An 18,268-nucleotide genomic window follows, 5' to 3' on the forward strand; every position below is an offset into this window, starting at 1 on the left:
TACTACTGAGAAGAAGTTTTTCTTTAAAGATGTATTTATACATTTGAGAGAGAGAGAGAGGGAGGGAAGAAGGGAGGGAGGGAACAGAAGCAGAGGGACAGAATCTTTCAAGCTGACTCCACATGGAGCACAGAGCCCAACTCAGGGTCCACCCCATGACCAAGGCATTATGACCTGAGCTGAAACCAAGAGTCAGCTGCTTAAGTGACTGAGCCACCCAGGCACCCCCTACTTAGAATAAGTTTAACACAAGATTTCAAAAGATTCTTTGGAGGAAGTCTGTAAAACTTTATTGAGAGAATTTCAACAGTGAAGTACCGCACATAAGAGTAGTCTGCATGCTTCAGCTTGTCCTTGTTTAAATCTGGGGCTGTCCTTCACCTGTAAGATAAGGACGTAACAGTGGGAAACATTACTCAGCAGAATTGTATTTCGAGTAAACTAATGGTACAGGAAGGACACTATACTTTTCATTGTATAAGACAGAATTCCAAGCATATATTTTACCAGTATGTTTTGAACACACCACACTTTCCACTGGTACAACAAAACACGAAGACAGTTGAGGTTCGCAACACACAAAACCAAAGGAGCCTATTAAAGGTAGTTTCAAATGGAAAGCAAAAACCAAACGTAGTTTTACAAAAACTACACACAACACGCAAAGAACTGAAAAACAAATTTAGGTGTAAGTATCCTTCTTGAACTTGAAATAATATTCTCAATATATGATGCTGAAGTAATAATGCCAAGCTGGTTACTGTTTAAGTGATGTTAGCAGAGAAACTACTAAGTACCACATGTAATTTATTCTTTGTTATGCTTAAGTGGAAAACTGTTTTTGTCAGCTAGTTGATCCCTTATGCCGTTGATCAAGTAGGGTAACCGTTTGCCGTGCCGGTGTGTGCCCTAACGGTGTTCCAGTTTGTCGAATAGATTATATGGTCACGTACTTCACACCTGTCAGAATGGGTAAAACTAACAACCCAGGAAACAAGAGATGTAGGCGAGGATGTGGAGAAAGGGGAACCCTCTTACACTCTTGGTGGGAATGCAAACTGGTACAGTCCCTGTGGAAAACTGTATGGAGGATCCTAAAACAGTTAAAAAGAGAACTAACCACCTTGTGACCCAGCAGTTACAAGAGGAGGTTTTTACCCAAGGGACAGAAAACTACAGAGTCAAAGGGCTACAAGCACCCCAATGTTTATACCAGCATTATCAACAATAGCCAAACTATGGAAAGAGCCCAAACGTCCATCAACTGATGAATGGGTAAAGAAGAGGTGGTATATGGTGGAATATGACTCAGCCATCAAAATGGTGCAATCTTGCCATTTTCAACGATGTGGATGGACCTAGAGTGTATTTTGCTAACGAAATAACCAGTCAGAGAAAAACACATAGCATGATTTCATTCATATGTGGAATTTAAGAAACAAAACATATGAACATACGGGATGGAAAAAAAAAAGAGAGAGGGAAACAAATCATGAGTCTCTTAACTACAGAGAACAACCTGAGTGTTGATGGAGGAAGATGGGTTGGGAACGGGCTGAATGGGTGACAGGTATTAAGGAGGGGACTTGTTGTGATGAGCACTGGGCGTTAGATGTAACTGATGAATCACTAAATTCTACTCCGGAAACCAATATTACACTACGTGTTAACTAACTAGAATTTAAATAAACATTTGGGAAAAAAAACAGCAGCAGCAGGAATAGGTATCCAAGTCTCCATAGAGAAGCCCATGGAGCAACCATTGTGTTTTGTTGTTTTCAGCGGCAGTCAAATCTCAATTCACATGTTAAAATTTGACCAAAGATGTTGTCTGATAAAAAAAAACATGCGAAATGGAACATCTTTGTATTCTATATACGGTAGCCAACAGAACCACAGAATACACAAGTCAGCATTATAAATGAGCGTAATATATCTGAATTGAATTCCATATATATATGAGTAAACATGGGTTCCGAAGTTAAGGGATTCTCCAAGAATCACACAAGGTATGTTAGAGCTGGTAGCAGAACCTACTTCAGTGCCTCAGCATAATATTTAATCCAAATGAATTTTGTGTTTGATAAAAGCAGAACCTACAAAAGTATCTCAATATTATCAGGTCTCTGCCAGATTATTTATACTCAAAAAAAGGAACTGTTTTCATATTTTATGATTCAATAAGGCTTTGACCCACTTTGTTTCTATATCCACTAGCGTGTAAGTCAGGCCGTCAGGATGTTCGGGTTTGAAGTACTGGGGACAGTGTCTTCATAGGTAAACTCCGTTTTGAATGTATCCTGAAAGTTATATCTACTTAAATAAAGATAGAATATTCAGGAAAAGACCCTCATACTTTGCACTGTGAATGGATAACATACCTGCTTCCGGCATTTTAATGGGCTCTAAGAAGGGCAGGCTTGTCCCCTTGACCTCAGGGTCATCTTCAGTTATACCCCCAGCCTTTGCCTGAGGCAGCTCCTGGAGATCAGCCTCCAGGTCCGGTCCTTGAAACACAAACGTAATCAAAATTTAAGCAGTAAATATGAAATATAAATAAATAAAAGCCAATAGGCTAGTGTGATAAAAAAGATGTGATGGAAACATGCATTGCCCATTCTTGTTTCCCCGTAGTACGATATGCTTTATTTCAAGTGACATTCTAAAGATAAAGCCCACTGCACTTCACTTCCTTTATATTACCATAGTGTTCTAAGAAGAGAGAGCATCAGCTACCTAAGAAATCCAGTCTACACCATGAGTAAGAGTTTATTTAAAAGTAGAATGTAGTTTTCTGAAGGATAAGCTGAGTATGTGTGGGGGCATGTCACAAATCCTACACTAGTGACACCTATTCTGTATTAGGGCAACCCGCAAGTTATTTTGTCAAATCTTACTAGTTCGATTTAAGTGCAAAGTCCCTGTAGGGAACTTAGGATAAAGGAGTCATGTACGGAGCAAAGTTCCAAAACGAACAGCAAAACATTAGTGACTAACAGTCCAACTACTGTCTTACAGTGAGAATACAGGAAGTAGGGTGGAAAGAAATTAGTGGACTTTGTTGTCAGGAAGAGGTTTGTGGAACCCTCTTTTTTTTTTTTTTTACAGATTTTATTTATTTATTTCAGAGAGAGCTAGAGATAGTGAGAGAGAGCACAAGCGGGGAGGAGAGGGAGAAGCAGTCTCCCCACTGGGCAGGGAGCCCAACGTGGGACTCAATCCCAGGACCCTGGCTGGGATCATTAACCTGAGCCAAGGCAGACCGTTAACCGACTGAGCCACCCAGGCGCCCCTTGTGGAACCCTCTTAACCACAAATTTTTAGCATAATCCATGGCCTGAATGGTGTCAATAATTCACTACAAGTACTTGGTGAAAAGGCTATATTTGGAAGACACTCCTTTCTTGTTTCATGATCACTTTAAGATACTTTGGATTTTCCTACTCATAAAGGTATTTCAACACCTTCTAAAGCGGCTTAAAAATCGTACTAATATAGTGATCCTAAGGCCACTTTCCTAAATTATCCAGGTCTTACGAAATGTACCATATCAAACGAATAATCAGACAGTGGCTCTCATTCATTGAGCTCTTTCCTGGAGTCTCTCTCCTGCTCCCCTGAACTGGATTGATTCCTGTACCAGTAGTAAGCTACTTTACAGTACGGACACCTCTGAGTAGGAAGCATTCTATACAAAACCATGCACTTGTTTGTACCACAACACAGATGGTAGGCAGAACACAAACCTCTTTAAAATTTCTTATTTTAGGTAATCTCTACACTCAGTATGGGCCTTGAACTGTCGACCCTGAGGTCAAGAGTCACACGCTCTATCGACTGAGCCAGCAGGGTTCCCAAAGAACACAAACCTTGTAACGAAGAATGAATTACGTCTCCATGTGTCAAGCAGTGTTTGGCAAGCCACAATCCCTGAGCCTTAGTTTTCTCATTTATAAAATGGGGCTCCCATCCCAATGCAAACCAGCTTTATTCCACATGTCATAGGATATGCTGACTTGGCACTCCGCCTATGCTGCTGAAAACTGTTTACGCATTTGATGAAATGAGTGAAATTGCCACACAAACATGTTCTAAGACAAATTAAACCAGTGAAACGATGTATATTTTTATAGTTAGTGAAACATTTTCCTCTTGTTAGGAAAGACTGCATTTTCAAGCACACCGATTCATTCTTGAGGAAGCAGGGGAGATTAATTACGGCAAAGGACTACATGAATCTGCACACGACACTCTCTTCACATTTTCAGCCCATTTTCCGGAAATGACTGAGATTCTCTCTCATGTGTTCTTTCCTCCTGTTCTGGGACGTCATAACGCATGATGCACACAGACAGCCCCTGTCCCCGCAGACATTCTGCGTCCCTTTCCCTTCACCTTGAGCCACAGGTGCTCCTTCAACTTCCTTCCCTTGATCAGCTATAATGTCTTGATTTGCAGGTGGTGCCTCCTTCTGTTTCGGGTGCTCATCACTGGGCTGCTGCTCCTAGGGGTGTGTGTGTATGTGCACAAATAAAAACGTGTGTCGTGAATACATGCTAACAGAATAAATATACATTACACATTTTGCTATCAAATAATGAATAAGCACAAAGAGACTCCCACATCATGATTCTATGGACTTGTTCTGAAAAGTTACTCTCCCACAGAGCGGCTACTCTAACAAGAGGTAGCCACAAGCACTTTGGAGTCTACTGTAAAGGATGTTGGGATGGGCATGCACATTTGGTCATTAATAACCATGACAAAGAAGCCTTGGGTGTATTTCCACAGGCAAAAGAAACATGGATTCCTTCTGGTTCAATGTTTCCTTCCCTCTACCAGCAGAGGAGCTTTTAACACTGCATCTGTATGTTTGCAGGTCCTCAAAATTTTCAGAGCAATAAATGTACGGCATTCGAAAACATCGGATCTGGAAGTACTCACCGCCACATGCTGGTTAGACCCTGGATCATCCTTTCTTTGATTGGACTTGGATCTTGATCTGACGCGGCCACTCATAGTTCACCCTGAAAGGAGAATATTGGTATTTGGAAAACGTACTCTAAAGGAGAGGTACACCTCTTCCAAGGCCAAAAAGGTTTCATTTTTTTTTTCCCTTGAAAATACTTTGAAAGCCCACGTAGTACGAGAATAGTGTACACGCTGCGATCACACCAAATACACGGGATGCAAGATCGTTTCGATCAGCCAGGGTGGCCGTGAAATCACCTAACGGACAGGCTAAAACACGAGGCTTAGTCTCAAAGGCGTTTGAGAAAATAGTGCTGGACATTGAAACCTGAGTCGCTGCTGCTTTGGTCACATTCCTATTTACTCATTTACGCATTTTACCGCCTTAAATAAGGTTTTGTTGGAACACAGAGAAAGAAACAATCTTTCGCATTCGGCCTGTGGATGTGTTCGCACTACGAGGGTTCCGGTGTCTAGCCGCGCAACAGACCCAGGGCCGCCTCCTACCCTGATACTCTGCAAAGTGCACTACAAATCTCGGGGGACCCAGTTACAAGCCCCCAGCATTCCCCACTTCCTAGCCTCTCCCATACCGCCTGGTCTGCTCCCTGCCCAGGGTCCCGATGAGATTCCTGGCCTCTGTGTTCTGCCAGCAGTTGCACGTGCTTCCAAGACCCAGGTACCGCAACTAACCAGTGCACAGAACCCCCACTCCCCATCCCCCACCCCCAGGGCCAGGCCTCGCGCCCTCGTCATCTCCCCTCCTGGGCCCACCATCCTCACTTGCCCTGGCCCCAACACGAAGATGAACGCAATGGCGGTCTCAAAGCCTGTGAGGAGAAGGGCGCTAGCTCCTCTGAACTTCCACCTAGGACGCCACAGATCTACTGTCCCGAGCTGCCCGACGCCCACTGGCTCTCTCCCCATCCTGCCTCACACTTAAACTCCTGGAAGGACTGATCCGGGGACCTACCAGTCGAATTCAGGTAGCGAGAAAGCTCACGGCAGAGAGAACACGAACGCCTCAATCGATCTCAGCTCTGCTCACACAACACGGGCGGCAATGCGCATGCCCAGCAACAGTTCCTCAGGGCAATGAGCATGCGTACTCTTCTGTCACAGCAATGAGCATGCGCGCAGAGTTGGGCGCGTGCAGGGTAGGTTGAGGTTTTCCCGCCTGTGCTGTTGCACAGAATGGCAACCACGGGGCCAGCCCAGGAGAAGAACAGAGGCTTCAACAGATTGTTTTTCAAAACACCAGTCTCTCCTATGCATCCAGATACTTTGAGGACGGACAGCCCCACTTTACCCTTAGTGCACAAGGTGTCTCAAAAAAAAAGGGGGGGGGCTGAGACAGAAATAGATGTGTAGCATTTTAACCTGAGTTTCATATGTGCTTTGATTTGTCATTTCCTCCTTTGCTTTGGACGTTGTGTCACACTTGAATGAATTGGCTCACCTCTGTATGATAAACATTAACAACCTGTTTTCTCCACATTTTTGTTTGTGCTACTGCACATTGAAATCTCTGCAATGGTAGCTCATTTCTGTCTATACAACTGCATTCAATCAGTCGGTGTTCGTTTCAGAAATACCCACAGATACTGATCCTGGGATTTAGGCTCAGTCCATGGTCATATGGCATGCAGCAGTAGTGTCTATGCTCCTCAAATTCTGTACTTCCCAAATAAGAGCCAGGCTACTTCCAAGCAAAGCTGTCTTTATCCCATAAGGGGAAAGCACTACCTGGATAGAGCCTTAAAAGAGTTTTGAAGGTGACAGGACAGGAGAGATATTTCTTCGGATTTTGAAGTCTGGTATACAGTAGATGGTTCAATGTTGCAGGAGGGTGTGATTAAGATTGGGTGACAATCGTGATAGCATGGTTTAGTTTTGGAGGACACATCAAGGGAAGAATTTTTTTTCTAAAGATTTTTCCCACATCACTACCACTGTCTAATAAACATACCTCACATTCCCCAACAGGAAAACGTTTAGCTTACATGCCCTATCAGGAGGAGAGAAGAATTTCTCTTTGCCCAGCTACAGCCCATTCCCTTAAATCCACCACACTCAGCCAAAGGGAAGCTGTAGAAACCCCTCCCAGCTTCAGCTTCTGAACAGTAAGAACAAGAATCTCTGCCATGTTCTCTGCTCTTACGTAGCATTTCCTAGTTTCCTTGTCCAGAATTGCAAGGCCATCGCTTTTGCTGAATGACATTTTGCTGGTTTAAAAAAAAAAAAAAAACAGTTCGTTCTTTTGTTTTTCTAAGGTCAACATACAGTACTGGAAGTTGATATTCTCAATCTCTCTATCTCTCTTCTAGTCTTCCCAAAGGGACCTTTTACTAGGGCGACTGTACATTGGGACAAAGGAAATAATCAGAACTTTTAGGGTCTACTGGACACTGGTTCTGAATTGCCATGGAATCCAGGAGACCCAAAGTGATTCTGTGGCCCTCCATTCTGAGCAGGGGCTTATTGAGGTCAGTGATCAATGGAGTTGTAGCTAGTTCCATTAAACAGCAGGCCCATGGAGCTACTGAACACGTCTTGGGTTTATTTTCCCAGTCTGGAATTCATCATCACAGTACGTATACCTGAGGATCCTAAGTTTGTCACTGATCTCCTGACTTGTAGAGTGAGGGCTATTATGGTGGGAAAGGCTGAATGGAAGCCATTATATCTGCTTCTACCTAGGAATAGAGTAAATCTAAAGTAGTGTTTCATCCCAGCAGGGATTACAAAGATGAATGCCACTGTCAAGGACCTGGAAAATGCAGGTTTGGTGATTTTCACCATACCCCTGTACTGGTCATCTACTTGGCCTCCACAGAAGAGAGATGGATCTTGAAGAATGACAGTGTATTATTGTGAGCTTAACTAGGCTATGAATCCAATTTTAGTTGTTGTACCAGATGTGGTTTCATTGCTCGTACAAGTTCACGAATGTCCTGGTTACTGGTATGGCAGCTATTGATCTGAAAAATGGCTCTGTCTCCACTTCTGTCCATGAGTACCACCAGAAGCAGTGGGCTCTCAGCTCCCAAGGCTCGCAATACACCCTCAACGTCTGACCTTAGTGATATATCAGTGTCTGCCCCGTGTGATCATTTAGTCTCCGGGATCTTGATTACCTTTCCCTTCCACAACGTATCACACCGGTCCATTAGGCTGATGATGTTATGGTGACTGGGACTAGTAAGTGACTAGTAAGTCACTCCAGGATCATTGGTAAGCTCTTTGTGTGTCAGAGGCTATGAATTAAATCTGGCAAAACGTTAGGGGTTTTCTACTTCAGTGAACCTTTTGGTGTCCAATGCAATGTGCTATGTTCATGTGGTGATATCCCTTCCAAGGTGAAGAAGAACTTGTTACACTGAGTTCTGCTAAGGCGAGCAAGAAAGACAATACCTAGTGGGCCGCTTGGAAGTTTGTGGACATCCTATTCCCTATTTGGGTGTGTTACTCCTTCCCACTTACTGAGGGACCGAAAAGGCGGCTAGGTTTGGTTGGGCCCAGAATGAGAGAAGGTTCTGCAACTGACGCACGCTTCCATGCAATCTGCTCTGCCACCTGGGCCATATGATCCTGCAGATCCAATGGTATTTGAAGTGGCAGTGGCAGATAGGGATGTTGTTTGAAGCCATTGGCAGGCAGGCTCCTCTGGGTCAATCACAGTGCAGGACCTTAGACTTCTGGAACAAAGCCCTGCAGCATTCTCAGATACGTACTCTCCTTTTGAGAAGCTGCTTTGGGCTTGCTCCTGGGCCTTTATACACACCGAAAACTTGACCATAGGCCACGCACCTACCACGCAACCTCAGCTGTCCATCACGAACTGGGTGTTATTTGGCTGACCGAGCTGTAACGCTGGCTGTACACAGCAGCATACTTTCATCAGATGGAAGTGGCGTATATCTGAGAGGCAGAGCACAGTTTGGGTTGATGAAATGATTGGAGGGGGCTACTGGCCTTTGGAAGCTGAGCATGGCAGGGATACAAAGCTTTCTTTGCAGAGATTTAAATAATCTGGATTCCTATTTGAGGTATTTCCCTTTACCTTGAGGGAAGCTGGCATAGTTCTTTGTCTGGAAATGTACAACGAAGCCTTGACCATTTTGGAAGACACATCAGTGAAAGCACTTCTTTTTTGGCTTTGAGTCTGGTATGGCACACCAGTATCAGCTGACGTTTGTAGCTGGGCACGCTTGGCAGAAACATAATGAGGAAACTAAAACTATACCTACCCGATAGATTTTCTTGAGGATATACTGTCAGTAGATGGGGAAAATGAAGTGTGAGATGTTCATAGTACCGTCTGTCCTCAGTGAGTTAGCAAAACCAGCCATGCTCACTGCCTTACTGCACTGAAGTTTTGTTTTCATGTTTATTTCCCTCACCAGACTCTTAACTCCTTCCTGGAAGGTTGGAAACACACAGCTCTTCCTGATGTTCTCAGGACAGAGTAGAGGACCTGGCGCACAATAGGAGGCCAGTCCGCATTTGTGGAATCAAAGTTAGCTCTAAAAAGTGAGATGGCCAAGCCCTGGGTCATAATAGTGAGCCAAATGGTCGACAGTCTGCAGAGGGGGAGAGGGAAAGGCCACTGGTCGCTCTTTCTTTGAACCCATGCAACAGGGTGAGACCAGCCCACACTGTCGTATTGACCTCAGTGATGCCCTTGAAGAGTCCCGGAATGAGCCGGTATATCAGTCAGGATTCACCAGAGAAGGAGCACCAAGGGGAGGTGTATATCGCTATGAATCTTTGTGTGCATACACACACACACACACACACACACAAGACACACACACACAACACACACACAGGTTCATATATGATCATATAACATATATAACACATACGCATGTATCTCTGTGTGTGTAAATACATACACTTAAAATTTAGATTTAAAAGAGAAATTTCAATTTTAGACTTCAGAATGGAATTTCATCTGAAAAGTAGTTTCATGTCAAAATCAGAATACAGTTTGAACAGTTATCCGTGTAGTGCGGCCTAGCCAAAAAGACACACAAAAGTAACCATCCCAGCCAGCTAAGCAAATCCCATTAATTGTGAAAGACTATCTTAGAAATGCAGGTACATTTGTGTGTAAGTTTCTGAATGAACGTTTTTCTTTTTTTTTTTTTAAGCTGACCCATCACCAACTCAGGCAGAGCATAGTCTGGTGAGGAAGTGGAAGCTGACATGAAAGGCTTCCAGGATGGGGCGGTGTTGGGCTAGTCGGGGCACTCACAGAGGCAGTGTAGTCCCACAGGAAGGACACAGGTGGTACTCCTGAAGCACTGTTTACAATTGATAGGGAGCCAAGAGCTGGACGTCCATGAATCAGGCAATTCAGGTTACCGGGGCCCTCATGAGGCCTCCAGCCATGGGACCTTCCCCTCTAGGACTCCCTGTGCAGTTGGAATATTCTTTTCAGCCCTTGGTTTCAGAGGGGCTGTGGGAAGCAGTCAGTTCCCAGCAGTTTGATCTGCCCGTGACACCAGTCCATCTACTCTGTGAGGGTGGAAGGCACGTGAAGGCGCTTTGTGTGCAAGTCTGGGAGCTGGGGCCACACCGCTTGTCCCATAGTCAGAGCTCTGGCAGGTGTGGCTGGAGACTCAGCACTCTGTTTGCACTCAAAGTGCTCACAGCAGATCGGAAAGGCTACACTGGGAGTATTTCTTCAGCAAGAGAGGTCTCCAAGAATCGTTTTGGAAAACCAGAGGTCATTAATGTCCTTGCTCTCTGCCTTTGCTTCTCCCCAGCTGCCATGTTTTATGCTTGCTTTATTGTTAGAAAATCATTGTGGCTTATCCTGACATCGATATTCGACATCTCTTTCATTATCTCCTAGGTTTTGTAGGAAACGGTTGTCTGAACGAGGGACAAAAGCATTTTTATAAAAATGTTTTTCTGTAACTCAGCCAGAAAGACCCATCATGTTCAGGGATTGCTACGGATAAAAATCCTAAGTTGAAAACCAATTTGAATGAGTTACAGAACGTCATGTCCCTCTTGTCTCTAGCATTTATTTAGCGGTTAGGCTGTAAAAGATTAATCCACTGCTGGAGACAGCTGCACTGAATGAACAAACTTCCTTCCCTTAGTGTGTGTGCAGCAAGGAAAAGGTGAGGGAAGTAGAGTCAGGCTAATCGGTCCATTGTTGAATCCTGCTATTGATCTGCGAAGTGGAAACCAAGTCAATAGCAGTGAGATATCCTGATCTGTCAGGAGTGATGGAGGGTCATACACACAGTGCCGCGTCCTCCCCCAACTTGTAGTTGTGGCAGGAACCAAAATAGGAATGCAACTAGCCCCTGCATCAGAAATATAGGCCTAAAGTAAAGGTCGATTTTACATGGTCCCCTCAGAGAACCAGCCCCGTTCCTGGTGCAGTGACTTGGACAGTTCAAGCAGCTTCCATGATGTTTCCCGAGTTTGTGGGCTCACAGATGGGTGTCTTAAATCTGCAACAGTCCCAGAGCCTCAGTCCTGTTCCCTCAGCCTGTGCCTGCTTTCGGTGCAGCACAGCTCCTGCTGAGGCTGAAAGAGCCCACAGCAGGCACATCAGGTGTCAACCCAGAGCCAGGTCAGGGAATTGGGATCTGTGAATACAGGGTTCCAAAGAAGCCAGAAGCTTTTCTTTGGTAGCAGCAGCAGGGCGAGAAAATTTCAAGCTAGAGAGCCCTGACTCAGATCCAAGCAACAAGCAAGGCTATCCCGAGCCCCCTTTATCTTGTCAGTCATGATATCCAACTGACCCGCTCAAACACATGCACACCTGGCTGACAAATCATGACTTTGTATGCATGAGCTATCTGATCTTACAAGAGTTCATTAACAGCTGAAAACTACTTTTAAAACCCCCAATTTTATCTCCCTCTGTATATTGCCACCCTTTGATATTGTTTCCCATTTTACAGAGGTAACAATCTGAGGAAAACCACTGGTTATAGGGACATAATTTCTTCTTAATACTCACAGACTCGAAATTCCAATCTGCTCACCTGAGTCAAACACAAGTTAAAACACGATGTGCCTTTCGTATCTTTTTGTTTCTATTTTCCCTGATAGGGATGGTTCTTTCAGCATTTAAGATAGTGCAAGTATATATAACACTTTATATCAATTTTATCATACATCCAGGTGCAATAGAACCAACAAACGAAACAAAACCCTACTGTTAAATCTTACTTTTTTTTTTTTTTTGGCCTCATTGGAACTATAAGATGTGGATTACAGATGGGAATGGAGATCTCTTAGAATGCTGGGAGGTAGCCTCAGGAGCAGCAACAAAGCTAAAGTCAAAGCTGGAAACATTTTCCCGGTTTCCTTCTGGGTTATCTAAAGGTTTACTTCAGCCCAGGGAATTGCCTTAATTTTCCCAGCGCCCCTGGAGGAGAGACAAACTAAAATTTTAACTTGTTTTTTTTTTTTTCTTTTGCCCACCCAAAGGTTGCCGTTGTGAATGGGAAAGCCTTCTCTTCTGCCTGGAGGAGAGAAGAAAAACAAATTCATCACCTGGCTATGCCAGATTTAAACCATTTGTGACAGAAGCATTCGGCAAACCAGGAGGAGCAGGAGGAAGATTTCTTACCTTGATAAAGAGCAACTACAAAAACTCCTACAACTGGAAATCTTGCGGAAAAATAAGAATCAGACCGGCGAGAGACGAAGTGACACTCGGAGAAGTAGGAGAACTCGGAATTATTTTACACCAGCGGAGCCACATGAGCTCCTGCTCCAAATTCTGGGCCCAGGGCAAGGGGGTTACAGGGCTTTTAGAGGGGAGGGGCAGGGGGTCAGGTTCCAGGGCTATGCTGGTTGCTGGCAGGTGGGTTTAAATTGGGGGAGAGGGACTGCTTTAGGCGGGAACAATATTGCGGGATGCTTGTGTACAGAAGCAGGAATGGCTGGTTATCTCTTGTTCCTGGGGTGGGGGTGGGGTGGGGGTGTTGGCTCCTGGTCATCTTTTGTTCTATCTACTGGGGGCTGCCGGCCTGGGCCTGCTCTGGGTGAGCCTGGCCTGGGTGATTTTCCTCTTCATTCCCCCCTTTCGATGCCTTTTCTAACTTTAGAATGAGCGTCGATCATTTCCCCTGGGCTTTTGTTGGTCTAAAGATCTGTATTGAGTTACCAGTAGTTGCAATCTAATTGATTCCATTCGAGAGCTGATGAAACGGGTGATAAGATTAATAGTACATGGACCAAACAGGAGTGCCAATAGAATCGTGAGGAGAGGGCCAGCTAAGGGAAGGAGCCATGTGGCCCAGCCCCAGACATTATACCAACTGTCCCAAGAATTTGGTAGTTCTTGTCTCCGGCGAGCAATCCGATCTCGGAATCGTAGGCTCATGTCTCTGACTACCCCTGACTGCTTCGTGTAGAAACAACATTCCTCATTTAGGAAGAGACGGACTCCCCCCTCTTCAGCAGTGAGCAGGTCTAAGCCCCTCTGATTTTGTAGTACTATTGCTGCAAGGGAATCTATCTGATTTTGTATAGTCATTACAGACTTAGCCACCTGCTCCATATCTTCTGCAAGATTTTCTGACAGCTGCCTGTAGTAATAGGAGGACGAGGCGATTCCTCCTATGCCCGTGCCCACGCCCACATCTGTAGTTATGCCTGGTCCAACCACCAGTGGGATGACTTGGATGGCCCTCTTGGACCGTGTGTGTGCCAACAGAGGAATGGGAAGGGATTGATTATTGGGGACTATATCTACCTGGGGAGTAAGAGGCACCCACGTACATGTCCGGGCCCGTTAGCCGGTAAACATCGGTAAATACAGTTCCCACACATGAAAAGGGTGCCAGGTTCTGGAGTGCACCATGGTGTGGCAGACGTGCACCCATCAAGCGAAGGGCAATTGTGGGTTTGGAGACATTGGGTGGCAGATAGACTTCCTATTGAATGTGTTCTCCCAGGATTATGGACACAGTCAGGGGCCTGATGAGACAATAATACATTGGCTGACTTAGGATTGATCTCTGCCAGCTTGGGAGGGTCGACTGTGGGCCTGCTCAGGTTAAGGACACTCAGGGGGCTTGCTATAAGCTGAAGGGGCCCGGTCCGCAGACAGAGCCAGCAATCTGCGGCCAACTGAGGGTCGGTTGTGTTGAGTAGGTGGTGGACCTCCTTTCTCACATCACTTACTAGAGGGTCTTAGGTAGGGGCCCCTGATGAGGAGGGAGCCTCAGTAGGGGCCGATAAGGGTCAGGTTCCCAGCTTGGAGTCGGACCAGCAACTCCGGACATCTTGGATCCCTGTAGCCCCAAAATAGCGTAGGCTTAATACTTCCAGTCATGAGTTGCTTTCCTTACTGTGGCCAACAGTGACCTCCGGGTCAACACTGTGTCGCATGCTAGGGTAAACTGAGGTACAGAGCAGGGGAGACAGTGGGGTTGGTGTTGCCTGTCGTGGTTTGGAATGCTGTGGCTAGAGCCAGAGTGAGGTTCGGTATGGGCCTTCTGGACAGGAGCGGGAGAGGCTGTGGAGGAGGTGGGGGATTCCAGGGACTAGGACCATAGCACGGTTGTGGCATCCGATCCATTGGGCGACCGGACATGAGAACAGGACCTTGGTTGACAGAGAGTCGGGTGAGCTCTAGCACATGTATCGAGGATATTTGACCAAGAGGGCTGGTGGTAATGTTGGCATGTACATGGCAGGTGGTTTCCCCCTAACTTCTCTACGCCTGCGGGGCTGATGGGGCTGGCCATCCTCAGTCATGTGTCATCTAGGTAGCCCAAGCTTGTCCTATAAGACAGCCGCAGCGCTGCAGCGTCAGGAGATTTATTTGAATTGGGGGGCGGGGTTGCAGTTCTAAGAGCAGTAGATTCCACTGAATAAACTCACTACATTTATATAGACTATGGCTAGAGTGATTTTTCTGTGTCCAATTCAGTGCCTGGAGCTGACCAGAGACCCACAGAGAAACACAGAGGTTACAATATCACTAGTATTACTGGACGGGATGGCACTGGACTTCAGTGTCCAAATGTTCCCGTTGAGTTCCTCAAGCTTCCACCGTGCGTTGACCAGTCACCTCCAGGTTTGTGACTGGGCAAGGTCGTGGACTCCTCAAGTGAGGGGATCGTCGCGGGTTTCCTCAGGGCGTTAAGCTTGGCGGAGGCCTTGGTGGCTGTGGGCTGCTGGGTCATCTTCCGGATCTTTAACTTGAGGGTCGGTCGGGTCCCAGATTGTCTGCCAATCGTCTGGGTCTGCAGGGGCCGCTGCCTTCTTTTACTCGGGAGATGATGGATCCAGAGGACAAACCTGCAACTTTAACAGCAGTGGGAGTTGCCAGTATTCCTGAATGGGGCCGTCCGTAAGTGGAGAGCGGCTCCTCTTCCACTCTTTACCCATATCATGTCCTCCGGTTGGTGGGGATATGCCCAATTACAAGGGGATAGGGGTCCTTTCTACAACTTCTCGGGAGATGTGGCTAGGGTTTTCCCAGGGCTTGGAGCTGTCGGGACATTCCTAAGTCTGCAATGTGTTTGAGGTCTCCTCAAGCCTGCTTAGAATGGGGGTGGCCTGCCATGAATCTCAAAGAAGTAACCGGAGGGTCTTGGAGTACACGTGCCTGAGAGGGCCAGGGTAATGTTCCGACCAGGGGATTGAGTTTCCTGGCAGAGCTTGGCTAAAGTTGTTTAAGGGTCTAGTTCATGCACTCTAATTTCCCTAGTCTGGGGTCTATATGTTGTATGGAGCTTCCATTTTACTTTTTTTTTTTAAAGTTTTATTATTTTTCAACAGAGATAGAGACAGCCAGCGAGAGAGGGTACACAAGCAGGGGGAGTGGGAGAGGAAGAAGCAGGCTCACAGTGGAAGAGCCTGATGTGGGGCTTGATCCCATAACGCCGGGATCACGCCCTGAGCCGAAGGCAGACGCTTAACCGCTGTGCCACCCACGCGTCCCTCCATTTTACTTTTAAACTTATGGCTAGGCCTTGGACTATTTCTGCCACGAAACTCGGTCCATTGTCTGAGCTGATGGACAGGGGAAGCCCATACCTGCGAATGATGTCTCTCAAGAGTGCTTTTATGACTCCGTGTGCCTTCTCTGTGCGTGTGGGGTAAGCCTCAACCCACCCTGAGTAAGTGCAAACTAGGACCGAGAGGTATCAGTATCCTTGGCATGGCCTGACCTCTGTGAAGTCTATCTGCAGGTCCTCGAATGGCATGGAGCCCGTTGTTTGCATCCCGGGGCCTGGTCTGGTCCTTGATTTGCATTATTCCGTGCCATATACCGCACCTAGCGCTTGTTGGGGCGCACAGGGTGGGCAGTTTGAGGACGAAATGGTATCTGCCCGGCAGTTTCTCCAGGGCTGTTTTTCCAAAGTGAGTCAACTCGTGCTGTTGCTTTAGTAGGGCAGTTGCTACAGCACTTGGGACGAAAAGTCTCTGGTCAGGCAATTTCCACCAGCCCCCTTCTCCTTTTATTCCTCCCTCATTTTTTGCCCACAATTCTTCTTCCTTGGTGTAATCTGGGACGGGAGGCAAGTCTGGAGGTAACAGGAGTTTAGCGGCCCGTCCCGGTTCCCCGGGGGAGCTCTGTTTTTCTGCTGCCTCCCTTGCTGCCTGGTCAGCCACGCGGTTTCCCCTAATGACATGGTCTGGGCCCCTCTGGTGGCCTCTACAGAGAATGACTGCTACCTGAGATGGTTCCCAGACTGTTTCCAGCAGTTGGAGGATTTCTTCCTTATTTTGTATATCCTCCCCCCGCCCCCGCTGTCCAGAGCCCTATCTCCTTGTAAATGGCCCCGTGTACATGTAGGGTGGCAAAGGCATACCTTGAATCGGTATAGACGTTTCCTCGTTTTCCTTTTGCATGTCTTAGCGCTTGGATTAATGCCCAGTGTTGGGTTCGCGGTGCAGACCCTCCTTGGGGTAAGGCTTCGGCCTGTATAATGTAATCGACAGGGGTTACTGCGAATCCGGCTTTCCGTTGTCCTTCTCGAATGAAGCTGCTTCTGTCCGTGAAGAGCTCAAGTCCAGGGTCTGAGAGGGGGACTTCCGTCAAGTCTGGTCTGCTGGAGCAAACCTCGTCTATCACTTCTTCACAGTCGTGATCGGGAGGTCCTTCCTCTGCTGGCAGGAAGGTGGCAGCGTTTAGAGTCTGCAAGGTTTCAAGCCTGACTCAGGGGTTCTCACATAGCAGTCCTTGGTAAAGGGCCATTCTGGAGCTGGTCAGCCATTTGTGTCCCTGTCCATTCATTAGGGCCATGACTGCATGGGGAACTTTGGCGTTGATATCCTGTCCTAAGGTGAGTTTATCAGCTTCCCTAATCATGGCCCCTGTGGCACCTAGGGCCCGGAGACATGGTGGCCACCCTGACACCACCGGATCCGGGCGTTTTGACAGGTAAGCCACCGGCCGCTGCCAGGGACCCACTGTCTGGGTGAGGGCTCCCAGGGCTGTGTCGTTTCTTTCATGAACTAAGAGGTTGAAAGGCCGTGTTATATGTGGCAGTCCCAACGCAGGGGTGCTGGCCAGCAGTTTCTTCATTTTCTGAAAGGCCTTTTTCTGGTCCTGTCCCCAGTGTAGAGGGTCCTTGCCTGATCCTGCCGTGGCTTCATGTAGTGGCTTTGCCAGAGCTGAGAATCCACGTATGCAGATGCAGCAGAAACCTGCTGCTCCCAGGAATTCTCGGACTTCCTTTTTGGTCTTAGGTTGTGGGATAGAACAGATTGTCTGCTTTCTCTCTGGGCCTAGGGCACGTCGCCCCTTGGAGATGACAAACCCGAGGTATCGGACCTCTGGCTGGCAGATTTGCGCTTTCTTCCAGGAAACCTTGTAGCCGGTTTCAGAGAGTCGGGTGTGTAATGCCCTCATCCCTTTCCAGCAATGCTCTCGGCTGGAGCCTGCCAAGAGTAGGTCGCCCACGTACTGGGGCAGGGTGCAGTGGGGATTTTCTGTTGGGAAGGTGGATAGGTCAACTGCCAGGGCTTCTCCAAATATTGTGGGTGAGTTCTTGAACCCGTGTGGCAGTCTGGTCCAAGTCATCTGTGTCCTTCAACCAGTGTGGGGGTCCTCCCGTTCGAAGGCAAACATCAACTGGCTAGCTAGAGCAACGCGGAGGCAGAAGAAAGCATCCTGTAAGTCCAAACAGGTAAACCGGCTTGCTTGTGGGGGCAGGAGGCTTAGAAGAGTACAGGGGTTGGGGACCACTGGGTGTAGTGTGACAACGGTACTGCTGACTGCCCACAAGTCTTGGACAGCCTGGTAGTCACTTCCTCCTTTTTTTTGACTGGTAACAGTGGGGTGTTCCTTGGCGAT

At 46.9% G+C, this 18,268-nt stretch overlaps 1 long non-coding RNA gene across 1 annotated transcript; it reads right to left on the minus strand.

The window, feature by feature from the left end:
- Positions 1-296: 296 nt before the first annotated feature.
- Positions 297-4,456, minus strand: LOC103656327. Its single transcript, XR_566596.2, has 3 exons — positions 4,396-4,456; positions 2,382-2,507; positions 297-381 (listed from the first exon to the last, which is right to left on the minus strand). It is a non-coding gene; the product is annotated as an uncharacterized LOC103656327 (long non-coding RNA).
- Positions 4,457-18,268: the final 13,812 nt, after the last annotated feature.

Source organism: Ursus maritimus, unplaced genomic scaffold, assembly GCF_017311325.1.
Source record: "Ursus maritimus isolate PB19 unplaced genomic scaffold, ASM1731132v1 scaffold_57, whole genome shotgun sequence".
Classification (NCBI taxonomy): Eukaryota; Metazoa; Chordata; class Mammalia; order Carnivora; family Ursidae; genus Ursus; species Ursus maritimus.